Genomic DNA, 23,777 nt, shown 5'->3' with positions numbered 1-23,777 from the left:
ATAGGTCATCTTTTTATTTGTGAATCTCTGATCACCTTGTTGAATCAGGTCGGATCTCTGGTGCAATGGATTGCGGCTTGGAGTCCTAGGCGAATGTAGCAAAAGCATTCAAACGCTAAGGGTTCGAACACCAACTGGGTCAATTTTATCCCTCCTCTATTTTATAACTAATTGAAACAGTAACCAGCAATCCTGCTTCTCCATCACCAGAAACATTTACCAAAATGGCAGTGAAAGAAAGTCTACTTAAACAGAGACTGTTTGCTTTGAAAATGTTGCATAGTCTATGCCCAAGAGGAAATTCCCAATGATACTGCTGAAAATGTAATTTAGGAGTTAGTAATAGTATTTGGCCCTTTATTAATTTCACTGTGTCATTTTAAACACGTGATTTCTATGTCATCCGAAAATGAGATAGTACAAATTTCCGGAGTTATAATGGATTACGTGTGCTGCTGAAATTTCAAATGCTTATAATATCAATTCATTATTAAACTCTAGAATATTGATTGCTAATATATGTAATTATATAAATATACAAAGTGTAGGTCAGTGTACGTCCACATTTGTTTAGCTGATTTTAAGGTAGAGTATAGCAGATCCTGGATAGCTCAGTCGGTAGAGCATCAGACTTTTAATCTGAGGGTACAGGGTTCAAGTCCCTGTTCAGGCGGTTGTTTCCTTTAAAGAAAAAGTACTCTAATTGTATGCTCTTTTTGTGGACCCCTGCATGACAAATAAGATATTCCATTACTAAAATTGCAAAAACGTCTTTCATGGAGTTGTGAAATACACATCTGTCTCACATATTATGTGCCATTTGACTAAACTTAAGTCGTACGTAGATTTACCAATGGTATCATGTAGTCTGAGACGGTGAATATCATTTCACCAATTCAATATTCAAAATATAGCCATGGTTATAGTATCAAATGAACTTTATAAAGCTGATCAACAGCTAATAGCTCATTATTTCATTTCAGAACATCTCTGCACCTCATTATAGCAGATTGGCTCTGTGGCGCAATGGATAGCGCATTCGACTTCTAGGTGAATGTAAAAAAGATATTCAAAGGTTGTGGGTTCAAATCCCACCAGAGTCAGTTTTATCCCTGTTATCCTGTTATCCCAAGTACCAATTCATTATTATATTCTCTGTATTTAGTACTAATACCGGCAACCATCTTAACCCCTTGCGTGCTGATGACAGAACGGTTCCATCATCAGCTACGGGTGAGCTGTGCTGATGACGAAACCGTTCCGTCATGACTCCGCCCGCGCAAGGCGGAGTCAGCACAGGCGGAAAATACGCCCCGCACGCAAGGGGTTAAAAAACGTAGTGATAGTTGGGACACTTCCTAATGTTGATAATGTCATTTTGTGGGGTGCTGCCTCAGAGCCTGGATAGCTCAGTCGGTAGAGCATCAGACTTTTAATCTGAGGGCCCAGGGTTCAAGACCCTGTTCAGGCGGCTTGGTTAAAAAAAATGTATATCAATTGCATACTCTTTTCAGGATCCAATGAATGGGAATTCCAATTACAGATGGTTCAAAAAAGTCTTGATCGAGTCCTTACATACCCATCTGTGCTCTACTTTCTTTGACAAGGGTTAAGAAGACTTACCCAAACTGTATCATGTAGTTTGACATGTTGATTATCTTTTATCCAATTCAATGTTCAAAATGTAAGCTAGTGTCCGATTAATTTGATAAAGTTGGTCAACAACTTATAGGTCATCTTTTTATTTGTGAATCTCTGATCACCTTGTTGAATCAGGTCGGATCTCTGGTGCAATGGATTGCGGCTTGGAGTCCTAGGCGAATGTAGCAAAAGCATTCAAACGCTAAGGGTTCGAACACCAACTGGGTCAATTTTATCCCTCCTCTATTTTATAACTAATTGAAACAGTAACCAGCAATCCTGCTTCTCCATCACCAGAAACATTTACCAAAATGGCAGTGAAAGAAAGTCTACTTAAACAGAGACTGTTTGCTTTGAAAATGTTGCATAGTCTATGCCCAAGAGGAAATTCCCAATGATACTGCTGAAAATGTAATTTAGGAGTTAGTAATAGTATTTGGCCCTTTATTAATTTCACAGTGTCATTTTAAACACGTGATTTCTATGTCATCCGAAAATGAGATAGTACAAATTTCCGGAGTTATAATGGATTACGTGTGCTGCTGAAATTTCAAATGCTTATAATATCAATTCATTATTAAACTCTAGAATATTGATTGCTAATATATGTAATTATATAAATATACAAAGTGTAGGTCAGTGTACGTCCACATTTGTTTAGCTGATTTTAAGGTAGAGTACAGCAGAGCCTGGATAGCTCAGTCGGTAGAGCATCAGACTTTTAATCTGAGGGTCCAGGGTTCAAGTCCCTGTTCAGGCGGTTGTTTCCTTTAAAGAAAAAGTACTCTAATTGTATGCTCTTTTTGTGGACCCCTGCATGACGAATAAGATATTCCATTACTAAAATTGCAAAAACGTCTTTCATGGAGTTGTGAAATACACATCTGTCTCACATATTATGTGCCATTTGACTAAACTTAAGTCGTACGTAGATTTACCAATGGTATCATGTAGTCTGAGACGGTGAATATCATTTCACCAATTCAATATTCAAAATATAGCCATGGTTATAGTATCAAATGAACTTTATAAAGCTGATCAACAGCTAATAGCTCATTATTTCATTTCAGAACATCTCTGCACCTCATTATAGCAGATTGGCTCTGTGGCGCAATGGATAGCGCATTGGACTTCTAGGTGAATGTAAAAAAGATATTCAAAGGTTGTGGGTTCGAATCCCACCAGAGTCAGTTTTATCCCTGTTATCCTGTTATCCCAAGTACCAATTCATTATTATATTCTCTGTATTTAGTACTAATACCGGCAACCATCTTAACCCCTTGCGTGCTGATGACAGAACGGTTCCGTCATCAGCTACGGGTGAGCTGTGCTGATGACGAAACCGTTCCATCATGACTCCGCCCGCGCAAGGCGGAGTCAGCACAGGCGGAAAATACGCCCCGCACGCAAGGGGTTAAAAAACGTAGTGATAGTTGGGACACTTCCTAATGTTGATAATGTCATTTTGTGGGGTGCTGCCTCAGAGCCTGGATAGCTCAGTCGGTAGAGCATCAGACTTTTAATCTGAGGGCCCAGGGTTCAAGTCCCTGTTCAGGCGGCTTGGTTAAAGAAAATGTATATCAATTGCATACTCTTTTCAGGATCCAATGAATGGGAATTCCAATTACAGATGGTTCAAAAAAGTCTTGATCGAGTCCTTACATACCCATCTGTGCTCTACTTTCTTTGACAAGGGTTAAGAAGACTTACCCAAACTGTATCATGTAGTTTGACATGTTGATTATCTTTTATCCAATTCAATGTTCAAAATGTAAGCTAGTGTCCGATTAATTTGATAAAGTTGGTCAACAACTTATAGGTCATCTTTTTATTTGTGAATCTCTGATCACCTTGTTGAATCAGGTCGGATCTCTGGTGCAATGGATTGCGGCTTGGAGTCCTAGGCGAATGTAGCAAAAGCATTCAAACGCTAAGGGTTCGAACACCAACTGGGTCAATTTTATCCCTCCTCTATTTTATAACTAATTGAAACAGTAACCAGCAATCCTGCTTCTCCATCACCAGAAACATTTACCAAAATGGCAGTGAAAGAAAGTCTACTTAAACAGAGACTGTTTGCTTTGAAAATGTTGCATAGTCTATGCCCAAGAGGAAATTCCCAATGATACTGCTGAAAATGTAATTTAGGAGTTAGTAATAGTATTTGGCCCTTTATTAATTTCACAGTGTCATTTTAAACACGTGATTTCTATGTCATCCGAAAATGAGATAGTACAAATTTCCGGAGTTATAATGGATTACGTGTGCTGCTGAAATTTCAAATGCTTATAATATCAATTCATTATTAAACTCTAGAATATTGATTGCTAATATATGTAATTATATAAATATACAAAGTGTAGGTCAGTGTACGTCCACATTTGTTTAGCTGATTTTAAGGTAGAGTATAGCAGAGCCTGGATAGCTCAGTCGGTAGAGCATCAGACTTTTAATCTGAGGGTACAGGGTTCAAGTCCCTGTTCAGGCGGTTGTTTCCTTTAAAGAAAAAGTACTCTAATTGTATGCTCTTTTTGTGGACCCCTGCATGACAAATAAGATATTCCATTACTAAAATTGCAAAAACGTCTTTCATGGAGTTGTGAAATACACATCTGTCTCACATATTATGTGCCATTTGACTAAACTTAAGTCGTACGTAGATTTACCAATGGTATCATGTAGTCTGAGACGGTGAATATCATTTCACCAATTCAATATTCAAAATATAGCCATGGTTATAGTATCAAATGAACTTTATAAAGCTGATCAACAGCTAATAGCTCATTATTTCATTTCAGAACATCTCTGCACCTCATTATAGCAGATTGGCTCTGTGGCGCAATGGATAGCGCATTCGACTTCTAGGTGAATGTAAAAAAGATATTCAAAGGTTGTGGGTTCAAATCCCACCAGAGTCAGTTTTATCCCTGTTATCCTGTTATCCCAAGTACCAATTCATTATTATATTCTCTGTATTTAGTACTAATACCGGCAACCATCTTAACCCCTTGCGTGCTGATGACAGAACGGTTCCATCATCAGCTACGGGTGAGCTGTGCTGATGACGAAACCGTTCCGTCATGACTCCGCCCGCGCAAGGCGGAGTCAGCACAGGCGGAAAATACGCCCCGCACGCAAGGGGTTAAAAAACGTAGTGATAGTTGGGACACTTCCTAATGTTGATAATGTCATTTTGTGGGGTGCTGCCTCAGAGCCTGGATAGCTCAGTCGGTAGAGCATCAGACTTTTAATCTGAGGGCCCAGGGTTCAAGACCCTGTTCAGGCGGCTTGGTTAAAAAAAATGTATATCAATTGCATACTCTTTTCAGGATCCAATGAATGGGAATTCCAATTACAGATGGTTCAAAAAAGTCTTGATCGAGTCCTTACATACCCATCTGTGCTCTACTTTCTTTGACAAGGGTTAAGAAGACTTACCCAAACTGTATCATGTAGTTTGACATGTTGATTATCTTTTATCCAATTCAATGTTCAAAATGTAAGCTAGTGTCCGATTAATTTGATAAAGTTGGTCAACAACTTATAGGTCATCTTTTTATTTGTGAATCTCTGATCACCTTGTTGAATCAGGTCGGATCTCTGGTGCAATGGATTGCGGCTTGGAGTCCTAGGCGAATGTAGCAAAAGCATTCAAACGCTAAGGGTTCGAACACCAACTGGGTCAATTTTATCCCTCCTCTATTTTATAACTAATTGAAACAGTAACCAGCAATCCTGCTTCTCCATCACCAGAAACATTTACCAAAATGGCAGTGAAAGAAAGTCTACTTAAACAGAGACTGTTTGCTTTGAAAATGTTGCATAGTCTATGCCCAAGAGGAAATTCCCAATGATACTGCTGAAAATGTAATTTAGGAGTTAGTAATAGTATTTGGCCCTTTATTAATTTCACTGTGTCATTTTAAACACGTGATTTCTATGTCATCCGAAAATGAGATAGTACAAATTTCCGGAGTTATAATGGATTACGTGTGCTGCTGAAATTTCAAATGCTTATAATATCAATTCATTATTAAACTCTAGAATATTGATTGCTAATATATGTAATTATATAAATATACAAAGTGTAGGTCAGTGTACGTCCACATTTGTTTAGCTGATTTTAAGGTAGAGTATAGCAGATCCTGGATAGCTCAGTCGGTAGAGCATCAGACTTTTAATCTGAGGGTACAGGGTTCAAGTCCCTGTTCAGGCGGTTGTTTCCTTTAAAGAAAAAGTACTCTAATTGTATGCTCTTTTTGTGGACCCCTGCATGACAAATAAGATATTCCATTACTAAAATTGCAAAAACGTCTTTCATGGAGTTGTGAAATACACATCTGTCTCACATATTATGTGCCATTTGACTAAACTTAAGTCGTACGTAGATTTACCAATGGTATCATGTAGTCTGAGACGGTGAATATCATTTCACCAATTCAATATTCAAAATATAGCCATGGTTATAGTATCAAATGAACTTTATAAAGCTGATCAACAGCTAATAGCTCATTATTTCATTTCAGAACATCTCTGCACCTCATTATAGCAGATTGGCTCTGTGGCGCAATGGATAGCGCATTGGACTTCTAGGTGAATGTAAAAAAGATATTCAAAGGTTGTGGGTTCGAATCCCACCAGAGTCAGTTTTATCCCTGTTATCCTGTTATCCCAAGTACCAATTCATTATTATATTCTCTGTATTTAGTACTAATACCGGCAACCATCTTAACCCCTTGCGTGCTGATGACAGAACGGTTCCGTCATCAGCTACGGGTGAGCTGTGCTGATGACGAAACCGTTCCATCATGACTCCGCCCGCGCAAGGCGGAGTCAGCACAGGCGGAAAATACGCCCCGCACGCAAGGGGTTAAAAAACGTAGTGATAGTTGGGACACTTCCTAATGTTGATAATGTCATTTTGTGGGGTGCTGCCTCAGAGCCTGGATAGCTCAGTCGGTAGAGCATCAGACTTTTAATCTGAGGGCCCAGGGTTCAAGTCCCTGTTCAGGCGGCTTGGTTAAAGAAAATGTATATCAATTGCATACTCTTTTCAGGATCCAATGAATGGGAATTCCAATTACAGATGGTTCAAAAAAGTCTTGATCGAGTCCTTACATACCCATCTGTGCTCTACTTTCTTTGACAAGGGTTAAGAAGACTTACCCAAACTGTATCATGTAGTTTGACATGTTGATTATCTTTTATCCAATTCAATGTTCAAAATGTAAGCTAGTGTCCGATTAATTTGATAAAGTTGGTCAACAACTTATAGGTCATCTTTTTATTTGTGAATCTCTGATCACCTTGTTGAATCAGGTCGGATCTCTGGTGCAATGGATTGCGGCTTGGAGTCCTAGGCGAATGTAGCAAAAGCATTCAAACGCTAAGGGTTCGAACACCAACTGGGTCAATTTTATCCCTCCTCTATTTTATAACTAATTGAAACAGTAACCAGCAATCCTGCTTCTCCATCACCAGAAACATTTACCAAAATGGCAGTGAAAGAAAGTCTACTTAAACAGAGACTGTTTGCTTTGAAAATGTTGCATAGTCTATGCCCAAGAGGAAATTCCCAATGATACTGCTGAAAATGTAATTTAGGAGTTAGTAATAGTATTTGGCCCTTTATTAATTTCACAGTGTCATTTTAAACACGTGATTTCTATGTCATCCGAAAATGAGATAGTACAAATTTCCGGAGTTATAATGGATTACGTGTGCTGCTGAAATTTCAAATGCTTATAATATCAATTCATTATTAAACTCTAGAATATTGATTGCTAATATATGTAATTATATAAATATACAAAGTGTAGGTCAGTGTACGTCCACATTTGTTTAGCTGATTTTAAGGTAGAGTATAGCAGAGCCTGGATAGCTCAGTCGGTAGAGCATCAGACTTTTAATCTGAGGGTACAGGGTTCAAGTCCCTGTTCAGGCGGTTGTTTCCTTTAAAGAAAAAGTACTCTAATTGTATGCTCTTTTTGTGGACCCCTGCATGACAAATAAGATATTCCATTACTAAAATTGCAAAAACGTCTTTCATGGAGTTGTGAAATACACATCTGTCTCACATATTATGTGCCATTTGACTAAACTTAAGTCGTACGTAGATTTACCAATGGTATCATGTAGTCTGAGACGGTGAATATCATTTCACCAATTCAATATTCAAAATATAGCCATGGTTATAGTATCAAATGAACTTTATAAAGCTGATCAACAGCTAATAGCTCATTATTTCATTTCAGAACATCTCTGCACCTCATTATAGCAGATTGGCTCTGTGGCGCAATGGATAGCGCATTCGACTTCTAGGTGAATGTAAAAAAGATATTCAAAGGTTGTGGGTTCAAATCCCACCAGAGTCAGTTTTATCCCTGTTATCCTGTTATCCCAAGTACCAATTCATTATTATATTCTCTGTATTTAGTACTAATACCGGCAACCATCTTAACCCCTTGCGTGCTGATGACAGAACGGTTCCATCATCAGCTACGGGTGAGCTGTGCTGATGACGAAACCGTTCCGTCATGACTCCGCCCGCGCAAGGCGGAGTCAGCACAGGCGGAAAATACGCCCCGCACGCAAGGGGTTAAAAAACGTAGTGATAGTTGGGACACTTCCTAATGTTGATAATGTCATTTTGTGGGGTGCTGCCTCAGAGCCTGGATAGCTCAGTCGGTAGAGCATCAGACTTTTAATCTGAGGGCCCAGGGTTCAAGACCCTGTTCAGGCGGCTTGGTTAAAAAAAATGTATATCAATTGCATACTCTTTTCAGGATCCAATGAATGGGAATTCCAATTACAGATGGTTCAAAAAAGTCTTGATCGAGTCCTTACATACCCATCTGTGCTCTACTTTCTTTGACAAGGGTTAAGAAGACTTACCCAAACTGTATCATGTAGTTTGACATGTTGATTATCTTTTATCCAATTCAATGTTCAAAATGTAAGCTAGTGTCCGATTAATTTGATAAAGTTGGTCAACAACTTATAGGTCATCTTTTTATTTGTGAATCTCTGATCACCTTGTTGAATCAGGTCGGATCTCTGGTGCAATGGATTGCGGCTTGGAGTCCTAGGCGAATGTAGCAAAAGCATTCAAACGCTAAGGGTTCGAACACCAACTGGGTCAATTTTATCCCTCCTCTATTTTATAACTAATTGAAACAGTAACCAGCAATCCTGCTTCTCCATCACCAGAAACATTTACCAAAATGGCAGTGAAAGAAAGTCTACTTAAACAGAGACTGTTTGCTTTGAAAATGTTGCATAGTCTATGCCCAAGAGGAAATTCCCAATGATACTGCTGAAAATGTAATTTAGGAGTTAGTAATAGTATTTGGCCCTTTATTAATTTCACAGTGTCATTTTAAACACGTGATTTCTATGTCATCCGAAAATGAGATAGTACAAATTTCCGGAGTTATAATGGATTACGTGTGCTGCTGAAATTTCAAATGCTTATAATATCAATTCATTATTAAACTCTAGAATATTGATTGCTAATATATGTAATTATATAAATATACAAAGTGTAGGTCAGTGTACGTCCACATTTGTTTAGCTGATTTTAAGGTAGAGTACAGCAGAGCCTGGATAGCTCAGTCGGTAGAGCATCAGACTTTTAATCTGAGGGTCCAGGGTTCAAGTCCCTGTTCAGGCGGTTGTTTCCTTTAAAGAAAAAGTACTCTAATTGTATGCTCTTTTTGTGGACCCCTGCATGACGAATAAGATATTCCATTACTAAAATTGCAAAAACGTCTTTCATGGAGTTGTGAAATACACATCTGTCTCACATATTATGTGCCATTTGACTAAACTTAAGTCGTACGTAGATTTACCAATGGTATCATGTAGTCTGAGACGGTGAATATCATTTCACCAATTCAATATTCAAAATATAGCCATGGTTATAGTATCAAATGAACTTTATAAAGCTGATCAACAGCTAATAGCTCATTATTTCATTTCAGAACATCTCTGCACCTCATTATAGCAGATTGGCTCTGTGGCGCAATGGATAGCGCATTGGACTTCTAGGTGAATGTAAAAAAGATATTCAAAGGTTGTGGGTTCGAATCCCACCAGAGTCAGTTTTATCCCTGTTATCCTGTTATCCCAAGTACCAATTCATTATTATATTCTCTGTATTTAGTACTAATACCGGCAACCATCTTAACCCCTTGCGTGCTGATGACAGAACGGTTCCGTCATCAGCTACGGGTGAGCTGTGCTGATGACGAAACCGTTCCATCATGACTCCGCCCGCGCAAGGCGGAGTCAGCACAGGCGGAAAATACGCCCCGCACGCAAGGGGTTAAAAAACGTAGTGATAGTTGGGACACTTCCTAATGTTGATAATGTCATTTTGTGGGGTGCTGCCTCAGAGCCTGGATAGCTCAGTCGGTAGAGCATCAGACTTTTAATCTGAGGGCCCAGGGTTCAAGTCCCTGTTCAGGCGGCTTGGTTAAAGAAAATGTATATCAATTGCATACTCTTTTCAGGATCCAATGAATGGGAATTCCAATTACAGATGGTTCAAAAAAGTCTTGATCGAGTCCTTACATACCCATCTGTGCTCTACTTTCTTTGACAAGGGTTAAGAAGACTTACCCAAACTGTATCATGTAGTTTGACATGTTGATTATCTTTTATCCAATTCAATGTTCAAAATGTAAGCTAGTGTCCGATTAATTTGATAAAGTTGGTCAACAACTTATAGGTCATCTTTTTATTTGTGAATCTCTGATCACCTTGTTGAATCAGGTCGGATCTCTGGTGCAATGGATTGCGGCTTGGAGTCCTAGGCGAATGTAGCAAAAGCATTCAAACGCTAAGGGTTCGAACACCAACTGGGTCAATTTTATCCCTCCTCTATTTCATAACTAATTGAAACAGTAACCAGCAATCCTGCTTCTCCATCACCAGAAACATTTACCAAAATGGCAGTGAAAGAAAGTCTACTTAAACAGAGACTGTTTGCTTTGAAAATGTTGCATAGTCTATGCCCAAGAGGAAATTCCCAATGATACTGCTGAAAATGTAATTTAGGAGTTAGTAATAGTATTTGGCCCTTTATTAATTTCACTGTGTCATTTTAAACACGTGATTTCTATGTCATCCGAAAATGAGATAGTACAAATTTCCGGAGTTATAATGGATTACGTGTGCTGCTGAAATTTCAAATGCTTATAATATCAATTCATTATTAAACTCTAGAATATTGATTGCTAATATATGTAATTATATAAATATACAAAGTGTAGGTCAGTGTACGTCCACATTTGTTTAGCTGATTTTAAGGTAGAGTATAGCAGATCCTGGATAGCTCAGTCGGTAGAGCATCAGACTTTTAATCTGAGGGTACAGGGTTCAAGTCCCTGTTCAGGCGGTTGTTTCCTTTAAAGAAAAAGTACTCTAATTGTATGCTCTTTTTGTGGACCCCTGCATGACAAATAAGATATTCCATTACTAAAATTGCAAAAACGTCTTTCATGGAGTTGTGAAATACACATCTGTCTCACATATTATGTGCCATTTGACTAAACTTAAGTCGTACGTAGATTTACCAATGGTATCATGTAGTCTGAGACGGTGAATATCATTTCACCAATTCAATATTCAAAATATAGCCATGGTTATAGTATCAAATGAACTTTATAAAGCTGATCAACAGCTAATAGCTCATTATTTCATTTCAGAACATCTCTGCACCTCATTATAGCAGATTGGCTCTGTGGCGCAATGGATAGCGCATTCGACTTCTAGGTGAATGTAAAAAAGATATTCAAAGGTTGTGGGTTCAAATCCCACCAGAGTCAGTTTTATCCCTGTTATCCTGTTATCCCAAGTACCAATTCATTATTATATTCTCTGTATTTAGTACTAATACCGGCAACCATCTTAACCCCTTGCGTGCTGATGACAGAACGGTTCCATCATCAGCTACGGGTGAGCTGTGCTGATGACGAAACCGTTCCGTCATGACTCCGCCCGCGCAAGGCGGAGTCAGCACAGGCGGAAAATACGCCCCGCACGCAAGGGGTTAAAAAACGTAGTGATAGTTGGGACACTTCCTAATGTTGATAATGTCATTTTGTGGGGTGCTGCCTCAGAGCCTGGATAGCTCAGTCGGTAGAGCATCAGACTTTTAATCTGAGGGCCCAGGGTTCAAGACCCTGTTCAGGCGGCTTGGTTAAAAAAAATGTATATCAATTGCATACTCTTTTCAGGATCCAATGAATGGGAATTCCAATTACAGATGGTTCAAAAAAGTCTTGATCGAGTCCTTACATACCCATCTGTGCTCTACTTTCTTTGACAAGGGTTAAGAAGACTTACCCAAACTGTATCATGTAGTTTGACATGTTGATTATCTTTTATCCAATTCAATGTTCAAAATGTAAGCTAGTGTCCGATTAATTTGATAAAGTTGGTCAACAACTTATAGGTCATCTTTTTATTTGTGAATCTCTGATCACCTTGTTGAATCAGGTCGGATCTCTGGTGCAATGGATTGCGGCTTGGAGTCCTAGGCGAATGTAGCAAAAGCATTCAAACGCTAAGGGTTCGAACACCAACTGGGTCAATTTTATCCCTCCTCTATTTTATAACTAATTGAAACAGTAACCAGCAATCCTGCTTCTCCATCACCAGAAACATTTACCAAAATGGCAGTGAAAGAAAGTCTACTTAAACAGAGACTGTTTGCTTTGAAAATGTTGCATAGTCTATGCCCAAGAGGAAATTCCCAATGATACTGCTGAAAATGTAATTTAGGAGTTAGTAATAGTATTTGGCCCTTTATTAATTTCACAGTGTCATTTTAAACACGTGATTTCTATGTCATCCGAAAATGAGATAGTACAAATTTCCGGAGTTATAATGGATTACGTGTGCTGCTGAAATTTCAAATGCTTATAATATCAATTCATTATTAAACTCTAGAATATTGATTGCTAATATATGTAATTATATAAATATACAAAGTGTAGGTCAGTGTACGTCCACATTTGTTTAGCTGATTTTAAGGTAGAGTACAGCAGAGCCTGGATAGCTCAGTCGGTAGAGCATCAGACTTTTAATCTGAGGGTCCAGGGTTCAAGTCCCTGTTCAGGCGGTTGTTTCCTTTAAAGAAAAAGTACTCTAATTGTATGCTCTTTTTGTGGACCCCTGCATGACGAATAAGATATTCCATTACTAAAATTGCAAAAACGTCTTTCATGGAGTTGTGAAATACACATCTGTCTCACATATTATGTGCCATTTGACTAAACTTAAGTCGTACGTAGATTTACCAATGGTATCATGTAGTCTGAGACGGTGAATATCATTTCACCAATTCAATATTCAAAATATAGCCATGGTTATAGTATCAAATGAACTTTATAAAGCTGATCAACAGCTAATAGCTCATTATTTCATTTCAGAACATCTCTGCACCTCATTATAGCAGATTGGCTCTGTGGCGCAATGGATAGCGCATTGGACTTCTAGGTGAATGTAAAAAAGATATTCAAAGGTTGTGGGTTCGAATCCCACCAGAGTCAGTTTTATCCCTGTTATCCTGTTATCCCAAGTACCAATTCATTATTATATTCTCTGTATTTAGTACTAATACCGGCAACCATCTTAACCCCTTGCGTGCTGATGACAGAACGGTTCCGTCATCAGCTACGGGTGAGCTGTGCTGATGACGAAACCGTTCCATCATGACTCCGCCCGCGCAAGGCGGAGTCAGCACAGGCGGAAAATACGCCCCGCACGCAAGGGGTTAAAAAACGTAGTGATAGTTGGGACACTTCCTAATGTTGATAATGTCATTTTGTGGGGTGCTGCCTCAGAGCCTGGATAGCTCAGTCGGTAGAGCATCAGACTTTTAATCTGAGGGCCCAGGGTTCAAGTCCCTGTTCAGGCGGCTTGGTTAAAGAAAATGTATATCAATTGCATACTCTTTTCAGGATCCAATGAATGGGAATTCCAATTACAGATGGTTCAAAAAAGTCTTGATCGAGTCCTTACATACCCATCTGTGCTCTACTTTCTTTGACAAGGGTTAAGAAGACTTACCCAAACTGTATCATGTAGTTTGACATGTTGATTATCTTTTATCCAATTCAATGTTCAAAATGTAAGCTAGTGTCCGATTAATTTGATAAAGTTGGTCAACAACTTATAGGTCATCTTTTTATTTGTGAATCTCTGATCACCTTGTTGAATCAGGTCGGATCTCTGGTGCAATGGATTGCGGCTTGGAGTCCTAGGCGAATGTAGCAAAAGCATTCAAACGCTAAGGGTTCGAACACCAACTGGGTCAATTTTATCCCTCCTCTATTTTATAACTAATTGAAACAGTAACCAGCAATCCTGCTTCTCCATCACCAGAAACATTTACCAAAATGGCAGTGAAAGAAAGTCTACTTAAACAGAGACTGTTTGCTTTGAAAATGTTGCATAGTCTATGCCCAAGAGGAAATTCCCAATGATACTGCTGAAAATGTAATTTAGGAGTTAGTAATAGTATTTGGCCCTTTATTAATTTCACTGTGTCATTTTAAACACGTGATTTCTATGTCATCCGAAAATGAGATAGTACAAATTTCCGGAGTTATAATGGATTACGTGTGCTGCTGAAATTTCAAATGCTTATAATATCAATTCATTATTAAACTCTAGAATATTGATTGCTAATATATGTAATTATATAAATATACAAAGTGTAGGTCAGTGTACGTCCACATTTGTTTAGCTGATTTTAAGGTAGAGTATAGCAGAGCCTGGATAGCTCAGTCGGTAGAGCATCAGACTTTTAATCTGAGGGTACAGGGTTCAAGTCCCTGTTCAGGCGGTTGTTTCCTTTAAAGAAAAAGTACTCTAATTGTATGCTCTTTTTGTGGACCCCTGCATGACAAATAAGATATTCCATTACTAAAATTGCAAAAACGTCTTTCATGGAGTTGTGAAATACACATCTGTCTCACATATTATGTGCCATTTGACTAAACTTAAGTCGTACGTAGATTTACCAATGGTATCATGTAGTCTGAGACGGTGAATATCATTTCACCAATTCAATATTCAAAATATAGCCATGGTTATAGTATCAAATGAACTTTATAAAGCTGATCAACAGCTAATAGCTCATTATTTCATTTCAGAACATCTCTGCACCTCATTATAGCAGATTGGCTCTGTGGCGCAATGGATAGCGCATTGGACTTCTAGGTGAATGTAAAAAAGATATTCAAAGGTTGTGGGTTCGAATCCCACCAGAGTCAGTTTTATCCCTGTTATCCTGTTATCCCAAGTACCAATTCATTATTATATTCTCTGTATTTAGTACTAATACCGGCAACCATCTTAACCCCTTGCGTGCTGATGACAGAACGGTTCCGTCATCAGCTACGGGTGAGCTGTGCTGATGACGAAACCGTTCCATCATGACTCCGCCCGCGCAAGGCGGAGTCAGCACAGGCGGAAAATACGCCCCGCACGCAAGGGGTTAAAAAACGTAGTGATAGTTGGGACACTTCCTAATGTTGATAATGTCATTTTGTGGGGTGCTGCCTCAGAGCCTGGATAGCTCAGTCGGTAGAGCATCAGACTTTTAATCTGAGGGCCCAGGGTTCAAGACCCTGTTCAGGCGGCTTGGTTAAAAAAAATGTATATCAATTGCATACTCTTTTCAGGATCCAATGAATGGGAATTCCAATTACAGATGGTTCAAAAAAGTCTTGATCGAGTCCTTACATACCCATCTGTGCTCTACTTTCTTTGACAAGGGTTAAGAAGACTTACCCAAACTGTATCATGTAGTTTGACATGTTGATTATCTTTTATCCAATTCAATGTTCAAAATGTAAGCTAGTGTCCGATTAATTTGATAAAGTTGGTCAACAACTTATAGGTCATCTTTTTATTTGTGAATCTCTGATCACCTTGTTGAATCAGGTCGGATCTCTGGTGCAATGGATTGCGGCTTGGAGTCCTAGGCGAATGTAGCAAAAGCATTCAAACGCTAAGGGTTCGAACACCAACTGGGTCAATTTTATCCCTCCTCTATTTTATAACTAATTGAAACAGTAACCAGCAATCCTGCTTCTCCATCACCAGAAACATTTACCAAAATGGCAGTGAAAGAAAGTCTACTTAAACAGAGACTGTTTGCTTTGAAAATGTTGCATAGTCTATGCCCAAGAGGAAATTCCCAATGATACTGCTGAAAATGTAATTTAGGAGTTAGTAATAGTATTTGGCCCTTTATTAATTTCACAGTGTCATTTTAAACACGTGATTTCTATGTCATCCGAAAATGAGATAGTACAAATTTCCGGAGTTATAATGGATTACGTGTGCTGCTGAAATTTCAAATGCTTATAATATCAATTCATTATTAAACTCTAGAATATTGATTGCTAATATATGTAATTATATAAATATACAAAGTGTAGGTCAGTGTACGTCCACATTTGTTTAGCTGATTTTAAGGTAGAGTACAGCAGAGCCTGGATAGCTCAGTCGGTAGAGCATCAGACTTTTAATCTGAGGGTCCAGGGTTCAAGTCCCTGTTCAGGCGGTTGTTTCCTTTAAAGAAAAAGTACTCTAATTGTATGCTCTTTTTGTGGACCCCTGCATGACGAATAAGATATTCCATTACTAAAATTGCAAAAACGTCTTTCATGGAGTTGTGAAATACACATCTGTCTCACATATTATGTGCCATTTGACTAAACTTAAGTCGTACGTAGATTTACCAATGGTATCATGTAGTCTGAGACGGTGAATATCATTTCACCAATTCAATATTCAAAATATAGCCATGGTTATAGTATCAAATGAACTTTATAAAGCTGATCAACAGCTAATAGCTCATTATTTCATTTCAGAACATCTCTGCACCTCATTATAGCAGATTGGCTCTGTGGCGCAATGGATAGCGCATTGGACTTCTAGGTGAATGTAAAAAAGATATTCAAAGGTTGTGGGTTCGAATCCCACCAGAGTCAGTTTTATCCCTGTTATCCTGTTATCCCAAGTACCAATTCATTATTATATTCTCTGTATTTAGTACTAATACCGGCAACCATCTTAACCCCTTGCGTGCTGATGACAGAACGGTTCCGTCATCAGCTACGGGTGAGCTGTGCTGATGACGAAACCGTTCCATCATGACTCCGCCCGCGCAAGGCGGAGTCAGCACAGGCGGAAAATACGCCCCGCACGCAAGGGGTTAAAAAACGTAGTGATAGTTGGGACACTTCCTAATGTTGATAATGTCATTTTGTGGGGTGCTGCCTCAGAGCCTGGATAGCTCAGTCGGTAGAGCATCAGACTTTTAATCTGAGGGCCCAGGGTTCAAGTCCCTGTTCAGGCGGCTTGGTTAAAGAAAATGTATATCAATTGCATACTCTTTTCAGGATCCAATGAATGGGAATTCCAATTACAGATGGTTCAAAAAAGTCTTGATCGAGTCCTTACATACCCATCTGTGCTCTACTTTCTTTGACAAGGGTTAAGAAGACTTACCCAAACTGTATCATGTAGTTTGACATGTTGATTATCTTTTATCCAATTCAATGTTCAAAATGTAAGCTAGTGTCCGATTAATTTGATAAAGTTGGTCAACAACTTATAGGTCATCTTTTTATTTGTGAATCTCTGATCACCTTGTTGAATCAGGTCGGATCTCTGGTGCAATGGATTGCGGCTTGGAGTCCTAGGCGAATGTAGCAAAAGCATTCAAACGCTAAGGGTTCGAACACCAACTGGGTCAATTTTATCCCTCCTCTATTTTATAACTAATTGAAACAGTAACCAGCAATCCTGCTTCTCCATCACCAGAAACATTTACCAAAATGGCAGTGAAAGAAAGTCTACTTAAACAGAGACTGTTTGCTTTGAAAATGTTGCATAGTCTATGCCCAAGAGGAAATTCCCAATGATACTGCTGAAAATGTAATTTAGGAGTTAGTAATAGTATTTGGCCCTTTATTAATTTCACTGTGTCATTTTAAACACGTGATTTCTATGTCATCCGAAAATGAGATAGTACAAATTTCCGGAGTTATAATGGATTACGTGTGCTGCTGAAATTTCAAATGCTTAAAATATCAATTCATTATTAAACTCTAGAATATTGATTGCTAATATATGTAATTATATAAATATACAAAGTGTAGGTCAGTGTACGTACACATTTGTTTAGCTGATTTTAAGGTAGAGTATAGCAGAGCCTGGATAGCTCAGTCGGTAGAGCATCAGACTTTTAATCTGAGGGTCCAGGGTTCAAGTCCCTGTTCAGGCGGTTGTTTCCTTTAAAGAAAAAGTACTCTAATTGTATGCTCTTTTTGTGGACCCCTGCATGACAAATAAGATATTCCATTACTAAAATTGCAAAAACGTCTTTCATGGAGTTGTGAAATATACATCTGTCTCACATATTATGTGCCATTTGACTAAACTTAAGTCGTACGTAGATTTACCAATGGTATCATGTAGTCTGAGACGGTGAATATCATTTCACCAATTCAATATTCAAAATATAGCCATGGTTATAGTATCAAATGAACTTTATAAAGCTGATCAACAGCTAATAGCTCATTATTTCATTTCAGAACATCTCTGCACCTCATTATAGCAGATTGGCTCTGTGGCGCAATGGATAGCGCATTCGACTTCTAGGTGAATGTAAAAAAGATATTCAAAGGTTGTGGGTTCAAATCCCACCAGAGTCAGTTTTATCCCTGTTATCCTGTTATCCCAAGTACCAATTCATTATTATATTCTCTGTATTTAGTACTAATACCGGCAACCATCTTAACCCCTTGCGTGCTGATGACAGAACGGTTCCGTCATCAGCTACGGGTGAGCTGTGCTGATGACGAAACCGTTCCGTCATGACTCCGCCCACGCAAGGCGGAGTCAGCACAGGCGGAAAATACGCCCCGCACGCAAGGGGTTAAAAAACGTAGTGATAGTTGGGACACTTCCTAATGTTGATAATGTCATTTTTTGGGGTGCTCCCTCAGAGCCTGGATAGCTCAGTCGGTAGAGCATCAGACTTTTAATCTGAGGGCCCAGGGTTCAAGACCCTGTTCAGGCGGCTTGGTTAAAAAAAATGTATATCAATTGCATACTCTTTTCAGGATCCAATGAATGGGAATTCCAATTACAGATGGTTCAAAAAAGTCTTGATCGAGTCCTTACATACCCATCTGTGCTCTACTTTCTTTGACAAGGGTTAAGAAGACTTACCCAAACTGTATCATGTAGTTTGACATGTTGATTATCTTTTATCCAATTCAATGTTCAAAATGTAAGCTAGTGTCCGATTAATTTGATAAAGTTGGTCAACAACTTATAGGTCATCTTTTTATTTGTGAATCTCTGATCACCTTGTTGAATCAGGTCGGATCTCTGGTGCAATGGATTGCGGCTTGGAGTCCTAGGCGAATGTAGCAAAAGCATTCAAACGCTAAGGGTTCGAACACCAACTGGGTCAATTTTATCCCTCCTCTATTTTATAACTAATTGAAACAGTAACCAGCAATCCTGCTTCTCCATCACCAGAAACATTTACCAAAATGGCAGTGAAAGAAAGTCTACTTAAACAGAGACTGTTTGCTTTGAAAATGTTGCATAGTCTATGCCCAAGAGGAAATTCCCAATGATACTGCTGAAAATGTAATTTAGAAGTTAGTAATAGTATTTGGCCCTTTATTAATTTCACTGTGTCATTTTAAACACGTGATTTCTATGTCATCCGAAAATGAGATAGTACAAATTTCCGGAGTTATAATGGATTACGTGTGCTGCTGAAATTTCAAATGCTTATAATATCAATTCATTATTAAACTCTAGAATATTGATTGCTAATATATGTAATTATATAAATATACAAAGTGTAGGTCAGTGTACGTCCACATTTGTTTAGCTGATTTTAAGGTAGAGTATAGCAGAGCCTGGATAGCTCAGTCGGTAGAGCATCAGACTTTTAATCTGAGGGTACAGGGTTCAAGTCCCTGTTCAGGCGGTTGTTTCCTTTAAAGAAAAAGTACTCTAATTGTATGCTCTTTTTGTGGACCCCTGCATGACAAATAAGATATTCCATTACTAAAATTGCAAAAACGTCTTTCATGGAGTTGTGAAATACACATCTGTCTCACATATTATGTGCCATTTGACTAAACTTAAGTCGTACGTAGATTTACCAATGGTATCATGTAGTCTGAGACGGTGAATATCATTTCACCAATTCAATATTCAAAATATAGCCATGGTTATAGTATCAAATGAACTTTATAAAGCTGATCAACAGCTAATAGCTCATTATTTCATTTCAGAACATCTCTGCACCTCATTATAGCAGATTGGCTCTGTGGCGCAATGGATAGCGCATTGGACTTCTAGGTGAATGTAAAAAAGATATTCAAAGGTTGTGGGTTCGAATCCCACCAGAGTCAGTTTTATCCCTGTTATCCTGTTATCCCAAGTACCAATTCATTATTATATTCTCTGTATTTAGTACTAATACCGGCAACCATCTTAACCCCTTGCGTGCTGATGACAGAACGGTTCCGTCATCAGCTACGGGTGAGCTGTGCTGATGACGAAACCGTTCCATCATGACTCCGCCCGCGCAAGGCGGAGTCAGCACAGGCGGAAAATACGCCCCGCACGCAAGGGGTTAAAAAACGTAGTGATAGTTGGGACACTTCCTAATGTTGATAATGTCATTTTGTGGGGTGCTGCCTCAGAGCCTGGATAGCTCAGTCGGTAGAGCATCAGACTTTTAATCTGAGGGCCCAGGGTTCAAGTCCCTGTTCAGGCGGCTTGGTTAAAGAAAATGTATATCAATTGCATACTCTTTTCAGGATCCAATGAATGGGAATTCCAATTACAGATGGTTCAAAAAAGTCTTGATCGAGTCCTTACATACCCATCTGTGCTCTACTTTCTTTGACAAGGGTTAAGAAGACTTACCCAAACTGTATCATGTAGTTTGACATGTTGATTATCTTTTATCCAATTCAATGTTCAAAATGTAAGCTAGTGTCCGATTAATTTGATAAAGTTGGTCAACAACTTATAGGTCATCTTTTTATTTGTGAATCTCTGATCACCTTGTTGAATCAGGTCGGATCTCTGGTGCAATGGATTGCGGCTTGGAGTCCTAGGCGAATGTAGCAAAAGCATTCAAACGCTAAGGGTTCGAACACCAACTGGGTCAATTTTATCCCTCCTCTATTTTATAACTAATTGAAACAGTAACCAGCAATCCTGCTTCTCCATCACCAGAAACATTTACCAAAATGGCAGTGAAAGAAAGTCTACTTAAACAGAGACTGTTTGCTTTGAAAATGTTGCATAGTCTATGCCCAAGAGGAAATTCCCAATGATACTGCTGAAAATGTAATTTAGGAGTTAGTAATAGTATTTGGCCCTTTATTAATTTCACTGTGTCATTTTAAACACGTGATTTCTATGTCATCCGAAAATGAGATAGTACAAATTTCCGGAGTTATAATGGATTACGTGTGCTGCTGAAATTTCAAATGCTTATAATATCAATTCATTATTAAACTCTAGAATATTGATTGCTAATATATGTAATTATATAAATATACAAAGTGTAGGTCAGTGTACGTCCACATTTGTTTAGCTGATTTTAAGGTAGAGTATAGCAGAGCCTGGATAGCTCAGTCGGTAGAGCATCAGACTTTTAATCTGAGGGTACAGGGTTCAAGTCCCTGTTCAGGCGGTTGTTTCCTTTAAAGAAAAAGTACTCTAATTGTATGCTCTTTTTGTGGACCCCTGCATGACAAATAAGATATTCCATTACTAAAATTGCAAAAACGTCTTTCATGGAGTTGTGAAATACACATCTGTCTCACATATTATGTGCCATTTGACTAAACTTAAGTCGTACGTAGATTTACCAATGGTATCATGTAGTCTGAGACGGTGAATATCATTTCACCAATTCAATATTCAAAATATAGCCATGGTTATAGTATCAAATGAACTTTATAAAGCTGATCAACAGCTAATAGCTCATTATTTCATTTCAGAACATCTCTGCACCTCATTATAGCAGATTGGCTCTGTGGCGCAATGGATAGCGCATTGGACTTCTAGGTGAATGTAAAAAAGATATTCAAAGGTTGTGGGTTCGAATCCCACCAGAGTCAGTTTTATCCCTGTTATCCTGTTATCCCAAGTACCAATTCATTATTATATTCTCTGTATTTAGTACTAATACCGGCAACCATCTTAACCCCTTGCGTGCTGATGACAGAACGGTTCCGTCATCAGCTACGGGTGAGCTGTGCTGATGACGAAACCGTTCCATCATGACTCCGCCCGCGCAAGGCGGAGTCAGCACAGGCGGAAAATACGCCCCGCACGCAAGGGGTTAAAAAACGTAGTGATAGTTGGGACACTTCCTAATGTTGATAATGTCATTTTGTGGGGTGCTGCCTCAGAGCCTGGATAGCTCAGTCGGTAGAGCATCAGACTTTTAATCTGAGGGCCCAGGGTTCAAGACCCTGTTCAGGCGGCTTAGTTAAAAAAAATGTATATCAATTGCATACTCTTTTCAGGATCCAATGAATGGGAATTCCAATTACAGATGGTTCAAAAAAGTCTTGATCGAGTCCTTACATACCCATCTGTGCTCTACTTTCTTTGACAAGGGTTAAGAAGACTTACCCAAACTGTATCATGTAGTTTGACATGTTGATTATCTTTTATCCAATTCAATGTTCAAAATGTAAGCTAGTGTCCGATTAATTTGATAAAGTTGGTCAACAACTTATAGGTCATCTTTTTATTTGTGAATCTCTGATCACCTTGTTGAATCAGGTCGGATCTCTGGTGCAATGGATTGCGGCTTGGAGTCCTAGGCGAATGTAGCAAAAGCATTCAAACGCTAAGGGTTCGAACACCAACTGGGTCAATTTTATCCCTCCTCTATTTTATAACTAATTGAAACAGTAACCAGCAATCCTGCTTCTCCATCACCAGAAACATTTACCAAAATGGCAGTGAAAGAAAGTCTACTTAAACAGAGACTGTTTGCTTTGAAAATGTTGCATAGTCTATGCCCAAGAGGAAATTCCCAATGATACTGCTGAAAATGTAATTTAGGAGTTAGTAATAGTATTTGGCCCTTTATTAATTTCACAGTGTCATTTTAAACACGTGATTTCTATGTCATCCGAAAATGAGATAGTACAAATTTCCGGAGTTATAATGGATTACGTGTGCTGCTGAAATTTCAAATGCTTATAATATCAATTCATTATTAAACTCTAGAATATTGATTGCTAATATATGTAATTATATAAATATACAAAGTGTAGGTCAGTGTACGTCCACATTTGTTTAGCTGATTTTAAGGTAGAGTACAGCAGAGCCTGGATAGCTCAGTCGGTAGAGCATCAGACTTTTAATCTGAGGGTCCAGGGTTCAAGTCCCTGTTCAGGCGGTTGTTTCCTTTAAAGAAAAAGTACTCTAATTGTATGCTCTTTTTGTGGACCCCTGCATGACGAATAAGATATTCCATTACTAAAATTGCAAAAACGTCTTTCATGGAGTTGTGAAATACACATCTGTCTCACATATTATGTGCCATTTGACTAAACTTAAGTCGTACGTAGATTTACCAATGGTATCATGTAGTCTGAGACGGTGAATATCATTTCACCAATTCAATATTCAAAATATAGCCATGGTTATAGTATCAAATGAACTTTATAAAGCTGATCAACAGCTAATAGCTCATTATTTCATTTCAGAACATCTCTGCACCTCATTATAGCAGATTGGCTCTGTGGCGCAATGGATAGCGCATTGGACTTCTAGGTGAATGTAAAAAAGATATTCAAAGGTTGTGGGTTCGAATCCCACCAGAGTCAGTTTTATCCCTGTTATCCTGTTATCCCAAGTACCAATTCATTATTATATTCTCTGTATTTAGTACTAATACCGGCAACCATCTTAACCCCTTGCGTGCTGATGACAGAACGGTTCCGTCATCAGCTACGGGTGAGCTGTGCTGATGACGAAACCGTTCCATCATGACTCCGCCCGCGCAAGGCGGAGTCAGCACAGGCGGAAAATACGCC

At 38.7% G+C, this 23,777-nt stretch overlaps 26 non-coding genes across 26 annotated transcripts; all 26 read left to right on the top strand.

Annotated features, from left to right (window-relative positions):
- The first annotated feature begins 1,012 nt into the window (after positions 1 to 1,012).
- Positions 1,013 to 1,103, top strand: TRNAR-UCU (transfer RNA arginine (anticodon UCU)). The gene is given in 2 exon segments: positions 1,013 to 1,049; positions 1,068 to 1,103. It is a non-coding gene; the product is annotated as a tRNA-Arg (tRNA).
- A 1,225-nt stretch (positions 1,104 to 2,328) lies between these two features.
- TRNAK-UUU (transfer RNA lysine (anticodon UUU)) lies at positions 2,329 to 2,401 on the top strand. The gene has a single exon. It is a non-coding gene; the product is annotated as a tRNA-Lys (tRNA).
- A 339-nt stretch (positions 2,402 to 2,740) lies between these two features.
- On the top strand, positions 2,741 to 2,831 carry TRNAR-UCU (transfer RNA arginine (anticodon UCU)). The gene is given in 2 exon segments: positions 2,741 to 2,777; positions 2,796 to 2,831. It is a non-coding gene; the product is annotated as a tRNA-Arg (tRNA).
- A 295-nt stretch (positions 2,832 to 3,126) lies between these two features.
- On the top strand, positions 3,127 to 3,199 carry TRNAK-UUU (transfer RNA lysine (anticodon UUU)). Its single transcript has one exon. It is a non-coding gene; the product is annotated as a tRNA-Lys (tRNA).
- A 1,269-nt stretch (positions 3,200 to 4,468) lies between these two features.
- TRNAR-UCU (transfer RNA arginine (anticodon UCU)) lies at positions 4,469 to 4,559 on the top strand. Its single transcript is given in 2 exon segments — positions 4,469 to 4,505; positions 4,524 to 4,559. It is a non-coding gene; the product is annotated as a tRNA-Arg (tRNA).
- A 1,637-nt stretch (positions 4,560 to 6,196) lies between these two features.
- Positions 6,197 to 6,287, top strand: TRNAR-UCU (transfer RNA arginine (anticodon UCU)). Its single transcript is given in 2 exon segments — positions 6,197 to 6,233; positions 6,252 to 6,287. It is a non-coding gene; the product is annotated as a tRNA-Arg (tRNA).
- Positions 6,288 to 6,582: 295 nt separating this feature from the next.
- On the top strand, positions 6,583 to 6,655 carry TRNAK-UUU (transfer RNA lysine (anticodon UUU)). The gene has a single exon. It is a non-coding gene; the product is annotated as a tRNA-Lys (tRNA).
- A 1,269-nt stretch (positions 6,656 to 7,924) lies between these two features.
- Positions 7,925 to 8,015, top strand: TRNAR-UCU (transfer RNA arginine (anticodon UCU)). Its single transcript is given in 2 exon segments — positions 7,925 to 7,961; positions 7,980 to 8,015. It is a non-coding gene; the product is annotated as a tRNA-Arg (tRNA).
- Positions 8,016 to 9,240: 1,225 nt separating this feature from the next.
- Positions 9,241 to 9,313, top strand: TRNAK-UUU (transfer RNA lysine (anticodon UUU)). The gene has a single exon. It is a non-coding gene; the product is annotated as a tRNA-Lys (tRNA).
- A 339-nt stretch (positions 9,314 to 9,652) lies between these two features.
- On the top strand, positions 9,653 to 9,743 carry TRNAR-UCU (transfer RNA arginine (anticodon UCU)). Its single transcript is given in 2 exon segments — positions 9,653 to 9,689; positions 9,708 to 9,743. It is a non-coding gene; the product is annotated as a tRNA-Arg (tRNA).
- Positions 9,744 to 10,038: 295 nt separating this feature from the next.
- Positions 10,039 to 10,111, top strand: TRNAK-UUU (transfer RNA lysine (anticodon UUU)). The gene has a single exon. It is a non-coding gene; the product is annotated as a tRNA-Lys (tRNA).
- A 1,269-nt stretch (positions 10,112 to 11,380) lies between these two features.
- Positions 11,381 to 11,471, top strand: TRNAR-UCU (transfer RNA arginine (anticodon UCU)). Its single transcript is given in 2 exon segments — positions 11,381 to 11,417; positions 11,436 to 11,471. It is a non-coding gene; the product is annotated as a tRNA-Arg (tRNA).
- Positions 11,472 to 12,696: 1,225 nt separating this feature from the next.
- TRNAK-UUU (transfer RNA lysine (anticodon UUU)) lies at positions 12,697 to 12,769 on the top strand. The gene has a single exon. It is a non-coding gene; the product is annotated as a tRNA-Lys (tRNA).
- A 339-nt stretch (positions 12,770 to 13,108) lies between these two features.
- TRNAR-UCU (transfer RNA arginine (anticodon UCU)) lies at positions 13,109 to 13,199 on the top strand. Its single transcript is given in 2 exon segments — positions 13,109 to 13,145; positions 13,164 to 13,199. It is a non-coding gene; the product is annotated as a tRNA-Arg (tRNA).
- A 295-nt stretch (positions 13,200 to 13,494) lies between these two features.
- On the top strand, positions 13,495 to 13,567 carry TRNAK-UUU (transfer RNA lysine (anticodon UUU)). Its single transcript has one exon. It is a non-coding gene; the product is annotated as a tRNA-Lys (tRNA).
- A 1,269-nt stretch (positions 13,568 to 14,836) lies between these two features.
- Positions 14,837 to 14,927, top strand: TRNAR-UCU (transfer RNA arginine (anticodon UCU)). Its single transcript is given in 2 exon segments — positions 14,837 to 14,873; positions 14,892 to 14,927. It is a non-coding gene; the product is annotated as a tRNA-Arg (tRNA).
- Positions 14,928 to 16,152: 1,225 nt separating this feature from the next.
- TRNAK-UUU (transfer RNA lysine (anticodon UUU)) lies at positions 16,153 to 16,225 on the top strand. The gene has a single exon. It is a non-coding gene; the product is annotated as a tRNA-Lys (tRNA).
- Positions 16,226 to 16,564: 339 nt separating this feature from the next.
- TRNAR-UCU (transfer RNA arginine (anticodon UCU)) lies at positions 16,565 to 16,655 on the top strand. Its single transcript is given in 2 exon segments — positions 16,565 to 16,601; positions 16,620 to 16,655. It is a non-coding gene; the product is annotated as a tRNA-Arg (tRNA).
- Positions 16,656 to 16,950: 295 nt separating this feature from the next.
- Positions 16,951 to 17,023, top strand: TRNAK-UUU (transfer RNA lysine (anticodon UUU)). The gene has a single exon. It is a non-coding gene; the product is annotated as a tRNA-Lys (tRNA).
- Positions 17,024 to 17,880: 857 nt separating this feature from the next.
- On the top strand, positions 17,881 to 17,953 carry TRNAK-UUU (transfer RNA lysine (anticodon UUU)). Its single transcript has one exon. It is a non-coding gene; the product is annotated as a tRNA-Lys (tRNA).
- Positions 17,954 to 18,292: 339 nt separating this feature from the next.
- On the top strand, positions 18,293 to 18,383 carry TRNAR-UCU (transfer RNA arginine (anticodon UCU)). The gene is given in 2 exon segments: positions 18,293 to 18,329; positions 18,348 to 18,383. It is a non-coding gene; the product is annotated as a tRNA-Arg (tRNA).
- Positions 18,384 to 20,020: 1,637 nt separating this feature from the next.
- On the top strand, positions 20,021 to 20,111 carry TRNAR-UCU (transfer RNA arginine (anticodon UCU)). The gene is given in 2 exon segments: positions 20,021 to 20,057; positions 20,076 to 20,111. It is a non-coding gene; the product is annotated as a tRNA-Arg (tRNA).
- Positions 20,112 to 20,406: 295 nt separating this feature from the next.
- TRNAK-UUU (transfer RNA lysine (anticodon UUU)) lies at positions 20,407 to 20,479 on the top strand. The gene has a single exon. It is a non-coding gene; the product is annotated as a tRNA-Lys (tRNA).
- A 1,269-nt stretch (positions 20,480 to 21,748) lies between these two features.
- On the top strand, positions 21,749 to 21,839 carry TRNAR-UCU (transfer RNA arginine (anticodon UCU)). Its single transcript is given in 2 exon segments — positions 21,749 to 21,785; positions 21,804 to 21,839. It is a non-coding gene; the product is annotated as a tRNA-Arg (tRNA).
- A 1,225-nt stretch (positions 21,840 to 23,064) lies between these two features.
- Positions 23,065 to 23,137, top strand: TRNAK-UUU (transfer RNA lysine (anticodon UUU)). Its single transcript has one exon. It is a non-coding gene; the product is annotated as a tRNA-Lys (tRNA).
- Positions 23,138 to 23,476: 339 nt separating this feature from the next.
- On the top strand, positions 23,477 to 23,567 carry TRNAR-UCU (transfer RNA arginine (anticodon UCU)). Its single transcript is given in 2 exon segments — positions 23,477 to 23,513; positions 23,532 to 23,567. It is a non-coding gene; the product is annotated as a tRNA-Arg (tRNA).
- Positions 23,568 to 23,777: the final 210 nt, after the last annotated feature.

The sequence above is a fragment of the Lissotriton vulgaris genome, chromosome 1_2 (genome assembly GCF_964263255.1).
Source record: "Lissotriton vulgaris chromosome 1_2, aLisVul1.2, whole genome shotgun sequence".
NCBI lineage: Eukaryota > Metazoa > Chordata > Amphibia > Caudata > Salamandridae > Lissotriton > Lissotriton vulgaris.
This window is presented reverse-complemented; position numbering and strand designations above follow the sequence as displayed.